This window comes from Oryx dammah, unplaced genomic scaffold (genome assembly GCF_014754425.2).
Source record: "Oryx dammah isolate SB20612 unplaced genomic scaffold, SCBI_Odam_1.1 HiC_scaffold_11, whole genome shotgun sequence".
NCBI lineage: Eukaryota > Metazoa > Chordata > Mammalia > Artiodactyla > Bovidae > Oryx > Oryx dammah.
The window spans coordinates 20,980,672-21,005,152 of record NW_024070195.1 but is presented as its reverse complement, the minus strand read 5'-3'; the positions used below and the strand labels follow the sequence as shown (position 1 = coordinate 21,005,152).

The window sequence follows — 24,481 nt, the reverse complement described above, 5'->3', positions numbered from 1 at the left end:
TAACTGCCTGCATCTTGGTTAGAGTTCCTGTTTGTGTTTGGACTTGCAACTTCGGAATTTGTCAAAAAGCATAGTATTAAGAAGGAATTATTCCACAAATAACTACCACGTAGTCGGCAGGATTTGAACCTGCGCGGGGAGACCCCAATGGATTTCTAGTCCATCGCCTTAACCACTCGGCCACGACTACACAATAAGACAACATGCTATGAGAATAAATAGCCATGCTGAAGTTTAGCTTTCATAAAATTAAATCACATACCAGAAAGATTGAGTCACAGATTAGAAAGTATATTTGCAGTGAATGTGACCATTCTCTGATGTCATTTGAGTGACTATCATGCTGTTACACCATATTACCAGGGAAAACATTATCCTCACAACTGGAAAAAAGACCTCATTTGATGGGTCATTGGAGTGAGATCAGTGTCTGCTCTGTCAGCCTCTTGTGGAGATTCATGAAATAGACCACAAAGTGGAACAAACTTTAACATTCACTTCAGAATTACATGTAATAACAATCATTAAAAGAAACAAACACACTAGAACTTAAGTCCACACACAGTGAGGATAGTGATTTTCAATAAAACTTTCTTCCCTGGTATAGTAGTGAGACTTTGTCATTGGGAAGACAGATGTTGGGTTCATGTCAGACAAATCTATTAAGACAGTTAGAAGGAATTTGTTTGGAGCCCATATATCTTTTCATAGTCATTTTATGTGTTCCCAAAACAACAAAATAGAGTTAACAAATTGTTCTCATTCAATGGTCATGCAGTTATTAAGACAGAGACTCAAATTATTTTTTGCCTCAAAATCTCATGGTAAAAGAAAACTTGTTCACCCTGTCACAGAGAGATTGGCCCTTACTCAAAGCTAACAACTGTAGAAACCATGTCAAGGATTCATAAATACTGTTAGAGAACATAGACACAAGACTAAGAACCCTCTGCACTGAAGAGTCTCCTTTATGTTACAAAACCTATTTTCAACAAATAAGCATTTTTAACTAACAAATGTTACTAAACTGTAATTAAGCAAAAAGTTGCTGAATAAATATCACCTTTGAAATATGGCTATGTGAGTCATTAACCTCAATTTTGTAAATTAGGAAGCCAAAGTTCACCCATGCCTGAAGCTATAATCCCAGTCAAACCAGTTCTTAGAGCGTCCCTTTTTCAGAGGGATAATGGGTGTGGGTTTCTCAGTACACATTTGGGACACTAGAATGAAACATATGTAGGTCCAACAGAATGGAATGGAAGCTTGTTCAACCAAAGGTTATTAGAACCTCTATCTCAGTTCCCTTTCAATCCTTACTCTAAGATCTCCACTGAGAAGAAGCCCTTGATTTGTGATAGGCTCCCTTTCTTGTTGAAAAAGGAAGCAAGCAAAAGGGAAACAGATGCTAGACAACTTTAGTTCTCTTAATTCTTCATGAATATTCTGAATTCTGTTTTTCCAATTTCCATTTACTGCTGTTGCCACTTTTCATTTCAAAGTCATAGATGTCTCATAGTCGCATTTAATTTAGGATGTTCTGTTTCTTCTGAAAGACTAACAGATGTAGCAAAAGAAATACCAAAAATTCATAAAATATTTAAGGAAAATAATGGATTAATTGACCAACGACTTTTTTGAGACTTATAAATGATGCCAAGGAAACAAAAGAGATGAAAGGATGCGCTAAAGGGATGTACTATTTAAAGGACACACAGCAGTTAGATTCATAAATGGGGTTAGTTTCTACTACATTAGCTTATGTAATCTAAAGTGATGACTTAACCAGTTCATTTCTTCAAAAACACATATGCTAGCAGGCAGAATGATGAATACAGACGTAGTTTCATATGAGACATATAAACAAAGATATATGGAAGCACTAATATTACCATTGCATTTCCTTAAACAATGTCTTATAGATTCTTATGGCAAAGACCCTATAAGGGGCACTGAAGAAGGGGAATGAAGGATGGAACTTGAGGGCTTTTCAAAGGAGGAGACATAGACAGGCAATCTTTAAGGATGTACAGGATTTCAGGAGGTGAAGAACCTAGGAGTGACAACACTGGATAAGCTAATAATCAGTTTTACATTTGAGGAACTCTATCTTGACTTTAAAGCTGCACCTTGACTTTAAGGACAACAAGTCAGCCAAATCAGAGATGAATGATTCCCATAACTGAAACAAATGTAAAAAGACATGGGGAAGGAGGCTCATGGACTTCCCAGCCTCTGCCTTCCTAGAAATAGAAACTTTGGAGGTTTGACAATGCTCCTGATGCTGAAACAGGAGCTATTTATGATGCTGGGTAAGAGCTGTCCCCCTACCATCCTGGAAGAGGAGCTGGCAGCAGGATGCACTGGGGTTTCACAGACACTCCTGAGTAGGTTAGGAAAGAATGCCCTGAAATAGCAAGTTTACTAACAGCAGCACTAGCTTCAAAAGCTCCAAGAAGTGCATGCCAAGAATAGTTCTATGTTGGACCATAGCCTATTGCTTTCAGTGTAGACTCTCCCTTGGTTTCAATCGTCTATCAACTCAGTCGTATGTTCTCTTCACGCTCTAAATCTGTGATGTCCAATACTTTAGCCACTTGTGACATGTGACTATTGAGCATTTGGTCCTACTTGAGCTCTAAGTAAAAGATACACAGCAGACTTTGAAGGTTTTGTATGAAAAAAAACAAAGTAAACTATCGCACTGTCAACTTTTCAAATTTCTTACATATTGAAATGATATTTTGAATATGTTGGGTTAAAATAAAATATATTATTAAAAGAATTATGTCTTCTCTTTTTACTTTTTAATATGGCTACTAGAAATTTTTAAATTAAATCAGTGGCTCAGATTTATTTCAATTGGAAATGTACTTCCTAATTTACATTCTCTGTTGCAATTGCTGTAATTCTTGTTTTTCTTAAACTGTTCACCAGTTTTATTTTTGGTTTTATTTTCCTTATTTATAAGAAATTTCAGTGATTTAAAGCTAAAGAGAAAGGGATTTCCCTGGTGGTCCAGTGATTAAGACTCCATGCTCCCAGTGTAGGAGGCTTGGGTTCCATCCCTGGTTGGGGAACTAAAATCCCATATGCTGCTGGGTGTAGCCAAAAAAGAAAAAAAAAAAAAAAGTTATGAGAGAAGTTCTAGAATCCTAACAGCAGCATTCAGAAACCAGATTACAGGCTAATATTCCACAAAGCAAGATTCTGTCTAATGGTCAGCCCTGGCTCAGGATCTCTATTTCAGTCCCCAGAACTGGAGCTTCATTTTCCATGGGATTCCTCCAGAAAGCAGTATCTGGAAAGAGAAGAACTCCTGCTTATACTATCAACATTCTCTCTAAGGTATCTTTTTGAACAAATTTTTATTTTTAAAATCTGTACATCAATGTCATGTGGGTCACTTTCTACAACTCTAAAGTTAGGAATTGTTTCCACAGAAGGGCCTTAACATTTCATGACTTTGACATTCTAGAATTCTATGTAGTTTTTGAGAGTCAAAGCAAACTGTATGCTGAATGTAAGAGATGGAGAGAAGGGAAATGATGCGTTTTGCAAAGAAATATCAAGTTCATCCTCCGGAAATCCAGGTCTTAATAGCCAAAACCAAGTTGTTTTCATCAAGCAGGCCCTGCTCAGCAAAGAAGACTTATCACAACTCAACATCACTGACCTTCCTGAGGTTGCAACTCGATGTTTTTTTACTGTACTTCATTCCTCTGAATACATGCATGAAAGAGGAAAGTATCTGGCATTTAATCAATGAATATGGAATGCATTGGTTTAAGAAAATTATTAGATGCATTCTTGAAATGCACTAAAGTATGACAACTATGCAGATCTCCACAAGAGAGGTGAGGATCAGTCCCATTAAACTGCCTAGTGAGATAATCTAATTTTATTAGGAACTCCTAGAAAGGCATTCAAGTGTGGTTGACATTGCTTTAACACTTTAATACATTAACTCACACATGTTAATGACCCAATGGGATTTTGCATCTGAACTCTGTGCCCAGAATGAGTCAAAAACTCATCTCACTTTTAGCTCCTGTCTCTTTACCAGCGTCCTGGACCCCAGGACAAGTTAATCTGGCATAATGTTGTCGACTTTTTTGGTTTGCCTTCCAAAAGAATGGCTTAAATAATTTCTTCAGTTATGTAGTGGCTTGCCTATTAAAATCCAGTTTGGATTCATGACCATAGCTGTGAGTTCTGGCTTTCACTTATACGTGAGCCAAGATTTCGTGGAGTTTCCTTTTGTACATGAACAAGGACATACATGACTGAAGAAGAGTCCTGATAAAGGGGAAAGGTTTCTGCCAAGTTTTTTCTTTAAGAAAGGCTGCCTTCTAAGCAAGATTTTTTTTTTATTTTTTATTTTTTATTTTGTGAAGTCGCTCAGTCGTGTCCGACTCTTTGCGACCCCGTGTACTATAGCCCTCCAGGCTCCTCCATCCATGGGATTCTCCAGGCAAGAATACTGGAGTGGGTTGCCATTTCCTTCTCCATAAGCAGGATTTTGACTGGAGGAAAGAGGAAGGTACCATCAAAGCCTGGGCCCTTCCAGTGGGGAAAGAAAGCACCATTAGGGCTGTGGTCGAATTACTTAAAATTAATAATAAATTAGACCCCATACTGGGGGTATAATCCATGTGCTTCCAGCGGCGGGGAGCCATTCACCGGCAACATAAAGAGCCAGGTTGGAGAACAATCCAGCTTCTCTCCATGGTAACAGCATTCTTCCCCAACTGGCTATGTCTCAATAGAGAGCAGTGTCGTAGTCGGCAGGATTCGAACCTGCGCGGGGAGACCCCAATGGATTTCTAGTCCATCGCCTTAACCACTCGGCCACGACTACTTAGACAGTAATAAGTTCATTGGTCTAAGTAGCTATAGCTCCTCTATAGAGAGGAGAAGGAAATGGCACCCCACCTCAGTACTCTTGGCTGGCAAATCCCATGGACAGAGGAGCCTGGTGGGCTACAATCCAAGGGGTCGCTAAGAGTCGGACACGCCTGAGCGACTTCACTTTCACTTTTCACTTTCATGCATTGGAGAAGGAAATGGCAACCCACTCCAGTGTTCTTGCCTGGAAAATCCCAGGGACGGGGGAGCCTGGTGGGCTGCCGTCTATGGGGGGTCGCACAGAGTTGGACACGACTGAAGCGACTTAGCAGCAGCAGCAGCAACTATAGAGAACTTCAATTCTCCTCAGAATGTCATATTTTCTATCAGAAACTGTATTTGTATTAAGCAGTTTCTTGCTCTTTGGCATCATTTAGACACATAGGTTACTGTGTCAAATTGGCAGGTAACACTTCCTCCTCAAACTGCAAGGATTCCTTATTCTGATGGTCTGAAGAGAGGAGACTAATGTTTTGTTGTTTGCTTTTTTATTGCTTCCTTTGCTGTGCAGAAGTTTTTAATTTGATATAGTTCCACTTGTTTGTTTTTGCTTTTGTTGCTTTTACTTTTATTTGGTGCCAAATCCAAAAAAAATCATCACCCAGACCTGTCTAGGAACTTAATATGCCTTACAGACTTGAAAGTAAGATCTAAAACCGTAAAACCATTGGAATGGGAGGAAATATTTGCAAATCATGTATCTGATAAGGGTTTAATATCCAAAATATAGAAAGAACTCATACAAGTGAAAGGCAAGTAAAAATGGATAGAAGATCTGAATAACTCTGTCTTCCAAAGACATATATATGGCCAAAAGGTACATGAAAAGATGCTCAACATCATTAATCATCAGATGAATGCAAATCAAAACTACAATGAGATATCATCTCACATCTGTTATAATGCCTATTATCCAGAAAACAAGAAATAACAAATATTGGCAAGGATGGGGACCTCTGTGCACTGTTGGTGGGAAGATAAGTTGGTGCAGCCACTATGGAAAATGTATGGAGATTGCTCAAAAAATTAAAAATAGAACTATCATATGATCCAGCAATTTCACTTCTGAATATTTATCTGAAGAAAATGAAATCATTAATTTGAAAAGTATATATGCACTCCCATGTTCACTGCAGCACTGTTTACAACAGTCAAGGTATGAAAACCTCTGTCCATCGATGGATGAAGGAATAAAGAGGTTATAGTATATATACAATGAAATGTTATTCAGCCATAAAAAAGAATAAAATCTTGCCATCTACTGCAACATGGATGGACCTTGAGGGAATGATGCTAAGTGAAATAAGCCAGACAGGAAAGACAAATACCTTTTATATGTGGAATCTGAAAAAAGAAAAAATAAGTTTATAGATACAGAGAACAGATGAGTGGTTACCAAAAGTAAAGGTAGGCTAGGGCAAGTGGGAGAAATGGAGGAAGGGGATCAAAAAGGTAAATAATTTAAAAAAAAAATTAAGGATGTATCCATTACCATCAAACCTTTCTACAAAGGACAGGTTCTAGAGAACTTCCTAAGGACCCTAGCTCTCTCTTCACCAATCTGTTTCTTAGGGGGTTTTGAAAGGGAGCCCTCCAGGGAGCTAAGAGGGAAGATGAGTGGGTGTCACATGTGATAAATCCATTGCAAGTTCCCTGTGTGTTTTAAAACAATCTAAGATATCGATATCTTTCTCTACCTCATACCAAAGATATCTTGGCTTCTTCATTTACTGTATTTCTACTGACTTTAGGTTACAGTCAACTTATCATGCACACTGTTATAATTCCCAGCTGTTCTAGCTAACACACTAACTTCAGAATCTCTATTAAGTGTACCCATATTGATAAATTTGATAAATTCTACAGTCTACATTTGATAAATTCTACATTGTGTTTCTTTTTTACTGATCTATCACTCCCCCACACACTACTCTGATTTCCTTTTGATATGAATTAGCATTATATTACAATTCTTTCAGTATGTAAAATAAAAATATATAGTGATTCCCTGAGTCCTATAGGCAGTGCAAGGTGGTGGGGGTAGGTCTTGAAAAAAATCAATATCCTCAAGCAAGGTAACTACTTCAGCTGAGATTTTTTACCTGGTTTTTGAGCAAGGATAGGGTGCTGCTGCTGCTGCTGCTAAGTCACTTCAGTCATGTCCGACTCTGTGTGACCCCATAGATGGCAGCCCACCAGGCTCCCACATCCCTGGGATTCTCCAGGCAAGAACACTGGAGTGGGTTGCCATTTCCTTCTCCAATGCATGAAAGTGAAAAGTGAAAGTGAAGTCTCTCAGTCGTGTCCAACTCTTAGCGATCCCATGGACTGTAGCCTACCAGGCTCCTCCGTCCATGGGATTTTCCAGGCAAGAGTACTGGAGTGGGGTGCCATTTCCTTCTCCAAAGATAGGCTAGTATTTTGGAATAGAGGGTAGGCTGCTTCTGCTGGCAAGAATATTTTTAGGAAGGAAGTATCACTGACCATGGTACTTGAATTGATCCAAATACACCAAAATGTCCCTTTTCCATTCTCAGGTACCCTTCTTTCTGAAAAATAAGGAGGAGGAGAAGGGGGCAGGAGGAAGAAAGAGAGGAAGAGAGAAAAGGAAAAGAGGGAAAAGAGAGCCCTAGTGTTTGTGGGGTGTCTTCCTTAAGCAAGGTACTTACCATCGTAAAACATAGCAAAGAAGGCTTTACCTTCTTTTACATAATGAGATTGAGGTACAGAGTAGTTTTACATCTTGAAAATTACACAGTTAGACATTCACAGAGTTAAGAACCCAGTCCCAGAGCATCTCTGTTTCCCATCCTACCATGCTGGTTCCTCTGTGCCAACAGAAGTGGAAGGTGGCTTCCTGAGAACTCCACTGCCTATAGTGGTTGTTGACATTGTTAGGTTGTTTCTCCATTTTTTGAAATCAAGTATTGGAATTGAATTAGTAAATGTTTTTATTATGGAGTCCTAGATTTAAAAATAGTATTGTGGACATCCTTAGTATAGGAATCAGTGCCAACTGAGGTCCTTTGTACCTATCAATTTTTCATGGCTTTATAAGTAAATGAACTCAGGGAAGGTGAGAAAATGTGTACCTACAACAAAGAGTTTTGAGGCCCCAGGGATATATATCGACCAGGAAGCAGTCTCTGATAATGGCGTTCATGCAGGACTTTGCATAAACTGTATCTTTGGCAGACATGAAAATATGGCCTTTCCCTAAACTTCTAAGGAGTTAAGATTTCAAATTACAATCAGGCAGTTGGTATCTTCATAAAAGCAGTTTATCTGTTAGGCTGAAGTATCAGCAAACATAAGAACATAAGAAAGAAAAGGTATGGTTAGGTAGATTTTCCCCCTTTATTTTAGCAATTTGCTTTTCCAGATTGATCACTAACATCTATTGGTAATTTAAAATTCAGCTAAGAACAAAAAATAGATAACTAAAATGAGAATAAGAATTTCAGCTATTTGGAGAAGGAAATGGCAACCCACTCCAGTGTTCTTGCCTGGAGAATCCCAGGGACGGCAGAGCCTGGTGGGCTGCCGTCTATGGGGTCACACAGAGTTGGACACGACTGAAGTGACTTAGCAGCAGCAGCAACATAGAGTGAAAAATCTCCTTAATATGCTTTATATGTTGAAACACTATAAATCAAAGTGTGGGTGGATTTTCACTATTTCAAGGGCTTAGGCAATGGCACCCCACTCCAGTACTCTTGCCTGGCAAATCCCATGGATGGAGGCTGATAGGCTGCAGTCCATGGGGTCACTAAGAGTCAGACATGACTGAGCGACTTCACTTTGACTTTTCACTTTCATGCATTGGAGAAGGAAATGGCAACCCATTCTAGTATTCTTGCCTGGAGAATCCCAGGGACAGGGGATCCTGGTGGGCTGCTGTCTATGGGGTTGCACAGAGTCGGACACGACTGAAGCGACTTAGCAGCAGCAGCAGCAGCAACAATTAATAACGTGGGAAAACAGTAATTTGTGTGTATTTTATGTAATATTAATAATTAGTAAAAATTCAATTAGTTAATATAAAATTAATATAATGAGAGCATTCTTTAGCTAATAGCAGTAGAAAGAACATCATATACATTCCCACCAAGCATTTATAACATTTTCATTAGAATATGATGAGGAATAACAAGGATGTGATTGCATCTTAATTCTTTACTTCTAGAATATTTTAAAAACAAATTAAAAAACGTTTTACTTTTGGCTTTGAGTATTTAAAGTTATACTTTAAAATCTTCCTATTTGATATCAAGACAATTTAAACAGAATGTATACTTTAAAATGGCCATTTTAAACTTTCACAAGGTAGAAAAACTCCAAAATGATGTACGAAAATTTATAAAGAAAAGGCAAAATGTGAATTGCAGATTCCCTGCCAACCCTCCCTAAAAGGAAAACTGGAAAGATAAGTAAATAGTCAGAAAGTAAAAGTATCTAGGTTCCACCGAGATTTGAACTCGGATCGCTGGATTCAGAGTCCAGAGTGCTAACCATTACACCATGGAACCCCACAGGTAGGAAGACCGATAGCACTCCTTCCTGATACCATATAGTTTCAGTTCTGCCATAACACATCCTCTGAAAAGCCGAAATTTGCATCCTCATCCTTGTTTTCTTATCTGCCTACACAGCACACACCCCTTTTCTTGCGCGCACCAGAGCTCCTAGTGCAAAACTCTTAAGAGCAAATCAGTTTCTCTGGGTAGAAGTGGTAGGTCCGTGCTTTCTCGCGCTCCTCTGCCTTTTCTGCAGCTCGCGGGGCGGCTCTCCACGCGACCACAGTCAGCCGGGCTGCCCAAATGCAGTGACCCGCGCTCCGATACGGTGTTTGCAGAGCCGCGCTCCCTGCTGGCGTTGTCGGAGGAACGGCGGGGCTCGCTGCATCCCGAGTGTTTGTGCCGAGTTCTCGACTTCTAACGTAAGGGACGTTCTTGGAAGTTGAATTTCGTGATACATAATTGTGAATGGCTTGATGTGCCAACCATTTCTGGCGCTGTGGCAGGGGCGGACAGGGGAGCGGAGAGTGTGGGATGCCAAGAGATGACTTCTGTTTCTCGGAACGCTTCCACCTCGTGGAGACCAAGGGTAAAGCACTTTGAATGTTTTCAAAACAGGGTTTTTTAACTTGGTTCTCACTGAGAAAGCTATTGTTCAGTCGCTCAGTGTCCAGCTGTTTGCGACCCTATGGACTGCAGCACACCAGGCTTCCCTGTCCTTCACTAAACTACCCTCTCCCGAAGTTCGCTCAAACTCATGTCCATTGAGTCGGTGATGCCATCCAACCCCCTCACTCTTTGTCGCCCCCTTCTCCTCTTGCCCTCAATCTTTCCCAGCCTCAGGGTCTTTTCCAATGAGTTAGCTCTTTGCATCATGTAGCCAAAGTATTGGAGTTTCAGCTTCAGCATCAGTCCTTCCAATGAATCGTTAGTGTTGATTTCCTTCAGGATTTACTGGTTTGATTTCTTTGAGGTCCACGGTTCCAAAGCTGCGACCTACCTCTTTCATGGGCAGTGAAGTTTTCCTGATGTCAAGCAGGAGACGTGACAGGACTGTTTATTGCCATAGAGGAAGGCAACAGCAGGAGATGGAAGAATCCAGACTGTCAACCCAAAAGGTTGAGGAGAAACCTCTTTACTAAAGACGTCTTTACTAAAACAAACGTCTTTACTAAAAGTAAATAATTGTAGCTATGCGGATTTGAATCTTCCCAACAAAAGCCCAGGAGAAGTATGGGCATTCAGCTAAGGCAGTTTGAGTTGCATAAAGATGTCTGAAATACGGAAGAAATACTTCCAAGTTGAAGTGGCCGCACTGTAACTGCTCCCTCTGCCTCATGTAACATCTCCTGGTAGTAGCAGTTGTCTCTCTTCCGTATCTCCAGATTCTGCCAGACATGTCTGCTGCCAGAAGGTGATTCCACCCCCTGGGTTCTGATTTCCCATTAGAGACACCTAGATTTAAGTTCTCATGAGGTCTCTGTTTCCTGGTTATCCCTTTCTACCAACTATAATGCATTTCTGAAAAGATATTTACTAACTTCACAAATGATTTAGTTTAGTCAGGTAGAGATTTCCAGAGTGGAAATCACTTTATTTTAGAACTTGGTGAGCATGACTTCTTTGTCTTCTAGATATTGCTGTGGTGATGAAGTTAAATGCCATTCTTAAATAATGTAGACACTTGGGTAGATTCTTGGTCTTTTTCATTCACTGTGTTGAGCAATATGTGGAACTCTTAAGTCTGGTGAATTTGAGGGGGCATTTATAAGTAATTGTCACCCTTTATTTTCTTTGTTGTCTTGTCCTGGAACACTTTCAATCAGACATAGCTGGACTTTCTAGAATGAGCTTTTAATTTAGCTACCATTTTCCTATTTCCCATCTTTCTTTTCTCTTCCTCTTTATGAGAAAATTTTCCATCTTTATCTTCCAATTCTTCCATCAAACTTTTTCCTATCATCACAGTTCTTAAAAATTTCAAGAATTCTTGTTCTCTTGATGCTTTTTCAAAAATAACAGCATCCTATTATTGTTCCATAGGTGCAAAATGTTCTCTTATTTCTCTGAGAAAATTAATAATAGTTTTTTTCCCCTTCTGTTATTTACTAGTTTATAGTTCCATCAGGCTCTTTCTTCTATTTATTTGCTTTGGTACATATCTTTCCTCAGAATTCTGGTGGACCCTTAGCAGTCCAATTCTATTTAAGAGATAGCTTGCAAAACCTAATTGGTATTATGAACCTGATACACCAGTAGATGGACCCATTTTAGAGTGATTTTATATGACAGACCATTGCAATCAGGATGCCTGATATGTCCTCTGTGGTTTGGTCTTTCCATGACGGTTTTCTCAGAGAGTAATTTCCTTTAATCTTGTTTTTTTTTTTTTTTTCTTTCCCAATTCCTATAGCTATTCCAAGGATCTGAAATATCCTTTACAGATGTTAGTAACTTTGTAATTGGTAGCTTTCTACCTTGCAGACAGTAAGGTTTCAGCTTTATTCACTCTACTAACTCAGTTACTATTTATTGAACTCTTTTCTGCCTCCCCAAATGTTGCTGGTAATTGTAATGTTCACCTCAATCCATGTTCTTCCGGGAGCCAGCATGGGAGATCCCACCCATGGCAAAGGTCATGAGGAAGAGACCTGACGGGCAAAGGCGAGATCAGGCCTTGAGGGACCCCCCTGAACCCTCTTGAGCATCTACCCCCAAACCAGAATCTGTCTGTTTTACTATATCTTGCCTCTCACCAACACCTCTGACGTTAATGGGGGGCTATCCTTGACCACCTTTCTCTAAAGCTTGTCCTTTGATTTAACCACATTAGATATTGAGTTAATAAATTCCTCCCATGCTATAGCCCACTTCACCCTTACCCTATAGGAATGCAACCTTATCTAGTGCTTTCGGAGGGTGGTGCCTGATTATAGAAAAATCACCTTTGGAGAAAATGAGTTTTCTGGCTGACTAATCATTATCAGAATGGGTCATAAGATGTTACCAGGTCCCGTGGCCAGAAGATGATGTAAATCACCCAAGATCTTTGTATATCGGAAGGAATGCAGGGAGAATGCCTGGTCCCGATAAGGATCAGGACTGCTGACCCTGCATGACTATGCGTCTTCCATTATTTTCAATGTACAACTCAAGGTATATAAGCTTTCCTGGAAAATAAAGTTTGGGCTTCGCTTACTGAAGCTTGGTCTCCCCATGTCTTTCTTTGTTTCTTTATCTTCTTTTCAGGCTGACTCCCTGGGGTGTAGAGGCCCTCTGAATTCACTATCCTTCCCCAGGCTTCTAAGACCCACACAAGAGGGAGCCCAAGGTGGGGCACCCTCCGCTATTCAAGCGGGCCCCTGTGGCCTACGTGAACAGAGCAAGTCTCTTGTCTGAGGCTTTATTGACTTTCTGCGTAAACCAAGGAGTATCAGCCTCTTTCTCTCCTATATTTTCCTAACTGCTATATTCCTTTTTATCTCTTTCTATATCTCTAAATAAATTATTCATCTAGGTCGCTGACGCCGTCCCCCTGAGGATACCCTGGATCCAACCGGGGCTGGACCCTGGTAATGTTCCATCTTCCATAGTTATCTATGGGAGTTGTCTATGGGAATAATTTACCCAGCCAGCATCCATACCTGCATCTCAGTTTGCATAACAATCTGCATAACAGTTTGCATCTCAGGGTGGCTGAGTGATTAGTCACAACAAACAGATTATGAATGCAAAAGTAACATGTACCCCTAGACTTTAAAGAAGTGTGGACTTTCTTCAGCCTTACAAGAGAGCAGATCCTTAAGATAGAAGAAGCCTGGGTCCCTAAATCACCACAAGGGCAAAAATGGGCTCTCCTTTCTTTGCTGACTCAAGAGTGAGTCTACAATGGACTTTTACATGAGTAAGAACTAAATCTCAACTGCATCAAGATACTGAAATTTGCGGAGGTAAACTATGTTTCTTACCATCTGTCATTTGCTTTCATGCTCTTTTCATCATCATGGGATTACTTCTTTTTAAATTATTTTTATTGTTAACTTATTAGAATCATAAGAAAACAAAGATAAAGCCCTGGGTTTCACCACTGTAGCAAACATAATCCCTTTGAAAATGACCACTTGAGCTAAATGTTTGATTACAGAATAATATGAAAGCCTTGTATCTAGAGATTGTATTTCTCTTGTTCCAGCAATAAAATCACTATTTCTGCTTCTTCATTTTTAAAACTTGAGTAATGATGTCTGCTTCACATTAGGAAAACAAAGAAAAAAAAAATAACCCACAATCGCACAACCAAGAAACCACACTAGCAACACTTCAGTGTATTTTCTCTCACCCTCAAAAATTTTACATAATTGAAGTCTTATAGCATATACATTTTTTATCCTACTCTTTTCATTTAACATTATATCTTGTACTTTTTCCCTGAGCCATTCACAACTTCTTACAAAATATTGTCTTTAATGGTTTGGTGATATTCTTCCAGGTATATATAACCCAAGTTATATAATCATCCCTCTCTCCATTGTTGGAAATGTTTATTTTATTGTTATAACTAAAAGTACCATATATATCTTTGCACATAAATGATTTCCTTTAGTTTGAATTACCTCCCTAGGAGTTTTCTCCAAAATTAGTTTACTATATGAAAGGGAGTAACTACGGATGGATCAAAAATTTCGTTCGAGTTTTACAGAAAAGCCTGAATGAACATTTTGGCCAACCCAAAATTTGTACGAGGCTCTCTGGTGGAATTTGGAAGTGCTAAAGTGGCAAGAAGGATCTTGTTTCAAGCATAAACAGAAAGGAGCAATGCTTCATAGGGCTGTCTTAACAAATTACCATTAAAGTGGATGGCTTAAGACAGCAGTAATTTATTCTTTCTCAGTTCCAGAGGCCAGAAATCTAAATTAAAGGTGTGTGTAAAGTGGTTCTAGAAGGTCTAAAGGAGAATCTGTTTCATGGCTCTCTCCTAGCTTCTGGTGGTTGCTGAAAATCCCTGTAGTTCCTTGGTTTGCAACTGCATTATTCCAATCTGCACCTCCCTCTCACATGGCCTTTGTACCTGTGTGTCTATTTTTTATGTGTGTTTCAAATCTTCCTCTCCTTATAAGCACTCTATCATTGGATTTAGGGCCTTAATCCAGTATGACCTCATTTTAACTTGATATTCTTGGCAACGACTATACTCAAAGTCATATTCACAGGTACCTCAGCTTAGGATTTCAACATTTCTTATTGGGTGACACAGTTCAACGCACCACAGGAAAAACTGTCTCTTTGCCTGTCCTAAAGGACAAGATATGGGAGAGCTTTAGTTATAAGAGTTTGAGGGCCTCAGCCATGAAAGGCATTCTCCCTTTGTACCTGAAAGTCTGTCTAAATCTACTTGATGGTGCTTTTGGCAAAGTACTTCAACCCTCAGAAGTCAATCCTATAGTTTTAAATTCCTCATTTAAAAAAAAAAAAAAGGAAAAAATCCAGTTCTATGGGGTTTCATTGAGTTGTCTCTAAATCCACAACCCTATTAATACAGTTACTCTGGCATCACACACATGGTCATTTGGGTTATTTTATTTTATTTGGTTTGTTTTTCTATACCGTGAATGTCCTCAAGCTGTTATATAAGCAATTTCTCCTTAACGCTCCTGGGCTAGGGGCTTTCCTCTCAGGGAAGAAGAAAAGGAGTGAGGAGTTGAAGATTTTCCCAGCATGAGGGTTGAAGATCTTCCCAGCATCTTTTTCTTCAGCTCCTGGACCTTCCCCATTCTCTCACTCTGCACTCTGGCTCAAATAGGGTTTCAAATACTTCTCTTAAGACAGGGAAAGGTCAACGCAGTTGAAGGTTATCGTAGCTACTTCTGTTTTAGAGTTTAACGCTGAAAGCAAACGCGACTGACTGCACGCTTTCCGATTTCTCCAAATTTCTTCCAACCTGTTTCCAGTCCCATTGGCACTTGCAGGTGTGAGACTACTAGGGTCACCCTTAGTTCTAGGGCATAGAAAATTCGGATCCCTTGTCTCAGAATGATTCTTTGAATTCCATCTTCCTCCACTGAATTTCTACTTGCCATGGATGACTTATTTCATCTGAGCGTGAGAAGTCTCGTACGGGCTTAGGAAATTCTTTGTTACCACGCAAGTTATACACCAAAACAACTTTCACTATGCTTTGGTGCCTAGTGATTAAATGGCATATCACTCGCTGTACCTTCAAATTCGTTAACAATAAAACACTTTCAGCAGGTAGTCGTGGCCGAGTGGTTAAGGCGATGGACTTGAAATCCATTGGGGTTTCCCCGCGCAGGTTCGAATCCTGCCGACTACGGTTTTATCCGTATAAGGAAGGAAGGTTACCGAGGTTACCGAAGACTCTCACGTCAATGACACAATCAACTGAAACCGCTCTGCCATGACACAATCAACTGAAACCGCTCTGCCAGTCACTCAAGTCAGGTCGAACAACCTGCCAATTCCAGGGACTATAGTGTCTGAAACATTGACATCAATATGAAATGCAGCACTAAATCTACTGCTGTGTGAAGATAATATTAATCCTGATTTGAGGAAGGTGACTTACTTTTCCTTATTTACTGGTCATGTCAACTTGGGTCCTCAGCATCAAACTCAGATTCCATCCTCTTCTAGGGTGGAGGTGATTTCACAGCTGCTATCTGTTCTAGGGAACTCAAGATTTATAAAAATAGTATATTTTCTAACAGCTACGATTTTTGAACCCTTACTACAGGCACTGAATTGGCATTACATGGATTATCTCACTTAACCCAATCAGGTAGATAATATTAGCACCATTTTAAAGATGAAGAAACAGGTTGACTTGCACAATAACGCACTGTAAAATGGTATCTGAACCATTAGCATCCTTTTAAATTTTTGTTGGAGTATAGCTGATTTACAATGTTGTGTTAGTTTCTGCTGTACAGCAAAAGTGATTCAGTTATATATATATACATTTATCCATTCTTTTTAAGATTCTTTTCCCATATAGGTCATTACAGAGTATGGAGTAGTTTCTTGTACTACATAGTAGTGTATATATGTCAATCTCAATTTCCCAATTTATCCACCCCCACCCCGGCAACCTGGTAACCACAAGTTTGTTTCTTACATTTATGACTCTATTTCTGTTTTTAAAATTAGTTTAAATCATGTAGTATTGTGAAGTAAGATTAAATATATGATATTGCTTATATGTGGGACCTAAAAAGAAAAAGGTAGAAATGAACTAATTTAAAAAACAAATGGGGTCACAGATGTAAGAAACGTATTGCAATCTCCGTATCCATCCATGTTGCTGCAAATGGCATTGCTTATTTTTTTCATGAGTATTCCATTGTATATATATATACCACCTCTTCTTCATCCAATCCTCTGTTGAAGCACATTTATGTTGCTTCCATGCCTTAGTTATTGTAAACAGTGCTGTGATGAACACTGAGGTGCATGCATCCTTTTGGATTATAGTTTTCTCTGGATATATGCCCAGGAATGGGATTGCTGGATTATATTGTAGTTTACTTTTAGTTTTTTAAGGACCCTCAAAATACTGTTCTCCATAGTGGTTGTTCCAAGTTACATTCCTCCCAACAATGTAGAAGGTTCCCCTTTTCTCCACACCCTCAACAAGCAAGCACTGATTGTAGACTTTTTGATGATGGTCATTCTCGCTGGCGTGAGGTGATACCTCATTGTACTTTTGATTTTCATTTTTCTGATAATAGATGTTGAGCATCTTTTCATGTGCTTTTTGGCCATCCATATATCTTCTTTAAAGAAATGTCTATTTAGATCTGCTCTTTTTTTTTGGTCAAGTTTATTAAATGGTTGTAAACATTTATTGGGGTTTTACAGTCAGTTCAGGAAACAAATATGAATTCAGAAACTCAGTACTTGGATTCCCATGCAGAACAAAGTGGGGAAATAAGGTCCAGGTAGGAGTAGAGAATACGTGGAAAAGTAAAAAGGAGAAAGGGGTAAGGGAGGAGGAAGTCTAGGAGATGGAAGGGATTGAGCAGGAGAGAAGCCAGCAGGGTGTCAAATACAGAAATGTCCTCATCCCTCTTGGATACTCTTATTCTGAGCTTCCTCTGTCGCTGAAGCCCCTTAATCCCTTCTCTCTTGTTCTGACAAGCATCTGTGCACCATCTCCACTCTTCAAAATCAGCCCCAGATATCAATGCATTACTAAAGTCCACCTCTTCTACAAAGGCACTTGGATTGTTTCCAGTTTTGGCTATTATAAATGTTGCTGCTATGAATATTGTTATATATGTTTTTCAGTCAATACAAATAAGAATTTGTGATGGGTGGAAACACTTAAGGATAGAATTGCAGATTCACAGTAATTGTGTATGTTCAAGCTTTAGTATGTAATGCCAAAACACTTTTGTAAGTGATTGATCCAATTTATATTCCCAAGTATGAAAGAGTCCAGTTGCTTCACATCCTAAACAATGCTTGGTATTATCTGCCTTTTGATATTTTATTGTAACCATTCAAGTAGGTAAATATTTGTGATGGTTAATGTGTCAACCTGTTGGGTCACAGTGTCCAGATATGTGGTCAGCCATTAATCTGTGTTTCTGTGATGTTCTTTGAGCATGTTTTGAAAGAGATTGATATTTAAATTAGTGGACTCAATAAAGCAGATTGCCCTCCATAATATGAATGGGCCTCATCCAACTGCAAAAATACAATGAAATACTGGCTTCCCTTCTAAGAGGGAATTGTGCTGATAGTCAGCCTTCAGACTTGGACCAGTAGCATTAGCTCTTCCTGGGTCATGGACTTGCTGCCCACTCTGCAGATTTTGGACTTGCCAGCCTCCATTATCACAGGAGGCAATTCCTCAGAATAGATCTCCTTCACACATCCTATTCATTTGTTTCTCTGGTAAACTCTAACAAATCTTGTCTGTGATCACTTTTGTCACGTTCCTTCACACAATTTATATGTATCCAGGGGCACTAGTTTGGAGTTGCCTAGTCAGCCAGTTCAGTTGAAGCACACACTAGCCCCCAGCTGTGCCATGTCCCTATCAGCATTTCAGAGTTAGATGTCTAGCAGGATGGAGGACTTGAACATGGGCTTTTAGATCTTCTTGGCTTTTTGCCCCAGTACTTCTTTCTGGATGTAAACGGAAGGTAGGTGCCAGACAACCAGAATCTTATTAATTCTCAGTGAGCATTCAAAGTCCTATGTCACTTATTCCCCTCTGGGCCTTAAAGTAGCTTTGGCTTTGATATTTAAGAACTGAGCTGAAATGTTTCTCTTATTAGAGCAGCCAGGACTAGAAAAGACGGAAGCGGGGTACGGTGCGGTTGTTGCGAAAAACCTGCAGGAGGGTCCCCAGGTAGTTCAGTTCTCAGTCCCAGAACCCAGTAGGAGCCATCGCTGAACAAAGAATTCTGAAGAAGCCGCAGCAGCGGCCGCAGAATCTGAGTTCCCCTGTTCAAGATCGTTAACCAAAGTGAGCTCCGAGGTTTTTATATGAAAAAAAGGAGTGTAATATTTCATTCAAAACGGTGAAAATACAATTGTTCGAAATTCTTAAAATCGGTGACGAGACACAAAATATACAGACAGCCTCCCCGTCGGGGAATCGAACCCCGGTCTCCCGCGTGACAGGCGGGGATACTCACCACTATACTAACGAGGAAGAGCTGTGGTAGCGCTTCTTAAAAACATCTAATAAATGTAAACATTGACGTTCTCTCAACTGACAAATTTTGTGCTTCACTTTGTTGATTACCTTTGACAAATTTAAATCTAAATTTCCTCGGACTTGTCCGCGACCAACCGAGTGTGGCTCCCGGCCATCTCTCAGATCTCTCGCTCCACACCTTCGCCCCAGAGCTGAAACTACAGCCTCAGCAAGACAGCCTGCTCCTCCGACAGTGATGGCGTTGGTTTCTTGGAAGGTTTCTTCCCTACTACATTTGAAAGCAACGAATCCAGGCGACCAAACAGTTGAACTTGTGCTTCCACTGGCCGAAGACTGTGACCTAGGAAACAGGGCTGGTTTCCGCAGGGGAAAAAAAACCGAAAAACTGTCTTGAAAACACAGGATTGAGCGAGTTTAGAAGCGAGGGAAACTAAAGGTGTTCCGGAGAACTGTGCGGATGCTCCGCTGGCGGGAAAATAATTAGGTCTACTTATTAAGATACCTTTAAGTTTAATAATAAAAAAGTAATCGAGTAATAATAACTCCCTTTCCCCATAGTCGCGGAGTTTTGGCCTGGACAAAGAACAGAACAATTATTTAAAATTTCTTGGCAAGGCTGTGGTTTGTTTCAATTTTCTCTTTCGGCGGAGAAATTTCCACCTTATTTCACTCCAAAACGCTAGCTGTCGTAGTCGGCAGGATTCGAACCTGCGCGGGGAGACCCCAATGGATTTCTAGTCCATCGCCTTAACCACTCGGCCACGACTACACAACTCTTTCGTGTTACTTTTTTTTTTTTCAAATTATAGACAAGAGAGAACAGAAACCATGTCGACTATGGTTTTGAGAACTGGGGAAGATTTAAAATAAACTGGAACCCACAAGCATGAACTGGAGCCCCAAGCAATGGACTGAAATCTGTCAGCTCTAGTGGCCCCTGACCTTGGTGGTTCAGGTATCCTGCATAAGCCAGAGCCCTACATTTGGAGCTAACCACACACATTTGGTTCAGAAAAAGAGAAGCCTGAGGAGGATCCAGGGGAAGGTGGGGTGGTTGCAGGCCCAGCTGCTGCCACGTGACAAGGTAAGTCCGCAGATGAATGAATAGGAGTTACAGCATGGCTTCTCCTTGGCTTTTCTCCCTCCAAATATTCTACAAGAATATTTTTTGGGGTCCATCTAACCAGAAACACAGAAAAAGGAATTCTGGGGAATGTAGTTCAACCTGGTCAATTTGCTATAAAGTTTTGGTATTTACTTATATGTAATAACCAATAGCTTACCATTTTAATTACTGTAGATTTATAAGTAACTGTATGTCTTGATATATGTATTGTGTAAGTTCTCCAGTTTTGCTATCTTCAATATTGTCTTATTTTTTAAGTTGCTTTACAGTTCCAAATGTTTTTGAACCTCTGAGTTAGCTTCCATATAATACTTATTTGGAAGCTGATTGGGATTTCATAGAATCTATTGATCAATTTGGAAATAGTTGACATTTTAACAAAACTCAGTCTTACAGAAAAATAAACATAGTATTTTTCTCCATTTAATTTCCACCAGTAATATCTTGTTGTTTTTAATATAGATTTCTTGCAATCTTCTGTTAGATTTATTCCTAGACTTTTATATATTTGTGCAAATGGAATATTTGATTTTTATTTCCACTTGTTATATACACATACATTTTATATATGGCCTATAATGAAAAGAAGAAACACAGACAATATTCAAGCTTAGCTGAAATTGGGCATCTATGTATTACTTCAAATGTGAAGCAGTGATTGAAGAAATAATGTATTGAATACCTCTGTTGCACAGTATTGCTTTTTAACATTTTAACTACTAACATTTTGTTTTTTTAATTTAATTTTATTTTTTAAATTGAAGTATAGTTGCTGTATAATACTATATAAGTTACAGGTATACAGTAGAGTGACTCCCAACTTTTAAAGGTTATAGCCCACTTATAATCATTATAAAATACTGACTATATTCTCCCTGTTGTACGATATAGCTTATTCATGCCTAAGTTTGTATTAAACAATAACATTTAAATAACAATGGTAATAATTTTAAAATAAAAATGTAGATTAAATTTTCAGGTTTATTTTTATACCCTAGATGGGTGTTTTCTTAATTTTTAACTTTGATGGCAATGTCACAGAAAAGCTGATGTAATACTCATCTGTTCAATGCACTTCTCATTTTCACCTGACACAAAATCATTAGACCCCAAAATGATTTTATTATATTCATACTCTCTAACCATGCATACTACTGCTGTGTAGTGCTTCCATCTTATTCCTATATCTTAAATATCAGTCATTATTAAAAATATTAGTTATTTCCTTGCTTACTATAGAATTTTGCATACTATTCTTTTGTTAGGTCTAATATTATATTTAATAATTTCTTCATCACCTGTTACATCTAATGTTCAAATTGTATTTGGGCTTTAATTTCAATGAGTGCACTTTTATTACTGTTCTATTTGTTTCTTTTCCTTTTTAAAAGATTTTATTTTGACATTATTAGAAGTTGCAAGGATAGTACAAAGAATTTTCATAAATCCTTTACCTAGATTCATCAAATGTTAATAATTTATCAAGTGTACTTTGTTTTTCCTAATATAGACAGATTTACACATTTCTTTTTCCTAATATAGACAGATTTACACATGTATAATTTTTTTCTTAACTATTACAAATGAATTTTAGACAAGATAGTCCTTTACCCTTAAAAACTTCATTATGCATTTTCTGAAAACTGGGACCTTCTCTTTCCTAACCATGAAATAATTATAAAATCAAAGTTGAAAGTCTTGTTTAATCTAAAGACCTTGTTAATGCTTTGCCAATTGTGCAAACACTTTATTTCAAGAAAAATACATTGCATTCAGTTGACGTCTCTTTAGGCCTTTAATATGGATTGAGTTTCTCAATCTTACTTTGTTTTCCATTTCACTGACATTTAAAATAAATCAGGTCAGATGTTTTGCAGAAAGTGAAAGTTGCTCAGTCTTGTCTGACTGCGACCCAGAATTCTCCAGACCAGAATACTGGAGTGGGTAGCCTTTCCCTTCCCCAGCGGATCTTCCCAACCCAGGGATAGAACTGAAGTCTCCCGCATTGCGGGCAGATTCTTTTACCAGCTGAGCCACAATGCCCCCTCCATTTGATTTTGTCTGATGTTTCCTGAGTTAACATTCAGATTATGTATTTTTAGCAGGAATAACACATAAGTGAGGTTGTGTCCTCCACACTTCATCATATGGAGATGCACATGATGTTAAATGTCCTAATACTCCAAATGCTAACTATGATCAAATGATTAAGGACATGTCTTGCCAAGTAGTTTCTCCCTTGTCAAGTTACTATTTTCCTTTTGTGTTACTCATGAAATGATTTCTTCTGTTCCCTTCTTTTTCATTACATTTGGCTGCCTTGAAAAGAAGAAGAAACAACATTTGAGCGGAAGAACAAGAACAGTTTGTCAGAGTCACAAAATTCTGAAAGACGACTTAAATAGTCTGTCTGGGAAAGGAGCCCCGGCATTGCAGGTAATTGACAAGCGCACAAACCACTGATGAAGAGTGCCTCTCGTTCCACCTGTATCACCGACTCCTGAACTGAGTCATTTAGCAAGACAATGTTGGTTTGCTCGCTGATTTGACGATGCTTACTAGAATCTTATGGAATATCTCAGGTTCGACTCCCCGAAAACGGAGCAAGAAGCCACGATTTCAAGACCTTTACTTTTAAAAGTGAGGTATCTTTTCTGTGTGAGTTCTTTCAAAAAGGGCATAATTCTGTGGACAAGAAAATCTGAGGTGGGAGTTTAAGTTTTGTTTGTTGCCTGTGGAAGCATTTTTTTTTTTTTTTAAGTCATCTCAGGACAGGAGCTAAGTGCATTTTGAGTGAGGGTCGGCCAAACAGGACAAGTATTCAGGGAGTAGAAAAAAAAACTCTACCGTAGTCGGCAGGATTCGAACCTGCGCGGGGAGACCCCAATGGATTTCTAGTCCATCGCCTTAACCACTCGGCCACGACTACATCTGCTGAGTTGAGGTGGAGTGACAGGAATCACGTGGCAAGCTAAAAAAAAATACACACACACGCACAGAGGTACAAACACTTGTCCTTGGTGAGATTATTGGAAATGCTGAGGTGAAACGAGAATTAGGAAGGGAAGCTAACCTCTCGGAGGCCCCCTGGAATCAAGGACACTGGAATGAGCCCTCACCGCGTGAGTATTAGCATTACCAGCAAACTTCAGATAACACTCCCGGGCGCTGCCTGCTCTAGGCACCCAGCCAGGCTCTTCCGGGCTTCTGCAATCGCCACCACTGGCATTAAATCTAGCCCATATCGAGGGGAAGTCAGGACCTAACAGTCTTCCAGTCCAGGATGTTCGGGCTTCCTGGAGTTCAAAGAAACCCAATTCAATCCGAGGAGTTTGGGGCATAGGGCCTGTCTCTAGTTGTTTTATACCTGGCCTTGGGCTTACTTCAGTTCAGTTCAGTCGCTCAGTCGTGTCCGACTCTTTGCGACCCCATGGATTGTAGCACCCCCAGGCTTCCCTGTCCATCACCAACTCCCGGAGCTTGCTCAAACTCATGTCCATCGAGTCGGTGATGCCATCCAACCATCTCATCCTCTGTCGTCCCCTTACTTAGGCTTACATGGGAGAGCAAAGAGTCGGACACGACTGAGCGACTGAACTGAAGGGCGGGAGAAATTATTGGTTTGATGTGTGTGAGCTAGATAATGGAGTGGTTCAGATAGCAGAAAGTAAACAACTCTGGTGGTTAATTTGGCCCTATGATTAAAGGGTAACAAATAGAGAAACACAGAAAGTAATTTACATTTCTAGGCAAGTTGCCAAATGCTGCTGGTAGTGTTGATCTGGGGACCACATTTTGAGAACTTCGTGTTTTGGAGTATGCCATGCTTCTAGATGCAAATTGGCAAAACAAAGGAGGCCCCTCACCTTGTATTCCTCTGAGGAAAACCCCAGTGTCCATGACAATGCTTGTTAGCACAAAAGAACCAAACTAGAAGGAGTCTTATTTCCACCTTAGACAACTCTGAGAAAAAGCTTAGATCACACCTAGCTGCCAGGGAGCTAGGAACATGTAGTTTTAACCTTCCAGCCTTTGTAGTGCAGGAAAGTTCACCTGGAAGAGATGGAAATAGATAATTACTGGCAATCTACTATACCCTGTACAGACATTGAAATTGAAAACTCTATCCAAAATGGAGGCCCTTCCCAGAGAATTAAAATTAATGTGCCAGTACTGCACTGAGAGGAAGCTGATTGACACTGTCCTTAAAGTGGACCCCACACTTCAGTTCAGTTCAGTCGC

The 24,481-nt window shown here is 39.5% G+C and overlaps 7 non-coding genes across 7 annotated transcripts; 1 reads left to right on the top strand and 6 right to left on the bottom strand.

The window, feature by feature from the left end:
• Nucleotides 1-108: 108 nt before the first annotated feature.
• On the bottom strand, nucleotides 109-190 carry TRNAS-AGA. The gene has a single exon. It is a non-coding gene; the product is annotated as a tRNA-Ser (tRNA).
• Nucleotides 191-4,779: 4,589 nt separating this feature from the next.
• Nucleotides 4,780-4,861, bottom strand: TRNAS-AGA. Its single transcript has one exon. It is a non-coding gene; the product is annotated as a tRNA-Ser (tRNA).
• Nucleotides 4,862-9,365: 4,504 nt separating this feature from the next.
• TRNAQ-CUG lies at nucleotides 9,366-9,437 on the bottom strand. The gene has a single exon. It is a non-coding gene; the product is annotated as a tRNA-Gln (tRNA).
• Nucleotides 9,438-15,674: 6,237 nt separating this feature from the next.
• On the top strand, nucleotides 15,675-15,756 carry TRNAS-UGA. The gene has a single exon. It is a non-coding gene; the product is annotated as a tRNA-Ser (tRNA).
• A 3,279-nt stretch (nucleotides 15,757-19,035) lies between these two features.
• TRNAD-GUC lies at nucleotides 19,036-19,107 on the bottom strand. The gene has a single exon. It is a non-coding gene; the product is annotated as a tRNA-Asp (tRNA).
• Nucleotides 19,108-19,800: 693 nt separating this feature from the next.
• TRNAS-AGA lies at nucleotides 19,801-19,882 on the bottom strand. Its single transcript has one exon. It is a non-coding gene; the product is annotated as a tRNA-Ser (tRNA).
• Nucleotides 19,883-23,086: 3,204 nt separating this feature from the next.
• On the bottom strand, nucleotides 23,087-23,168 carry TRNAS-AGA. Its single transcript has one exon. It is a non-coding gene; the product is annotated as a tRNA-Ser (tRNA).
• Between the last annotated feature and the right edge of the window lie 1,313 nt (nucleotides 23,169-24,481).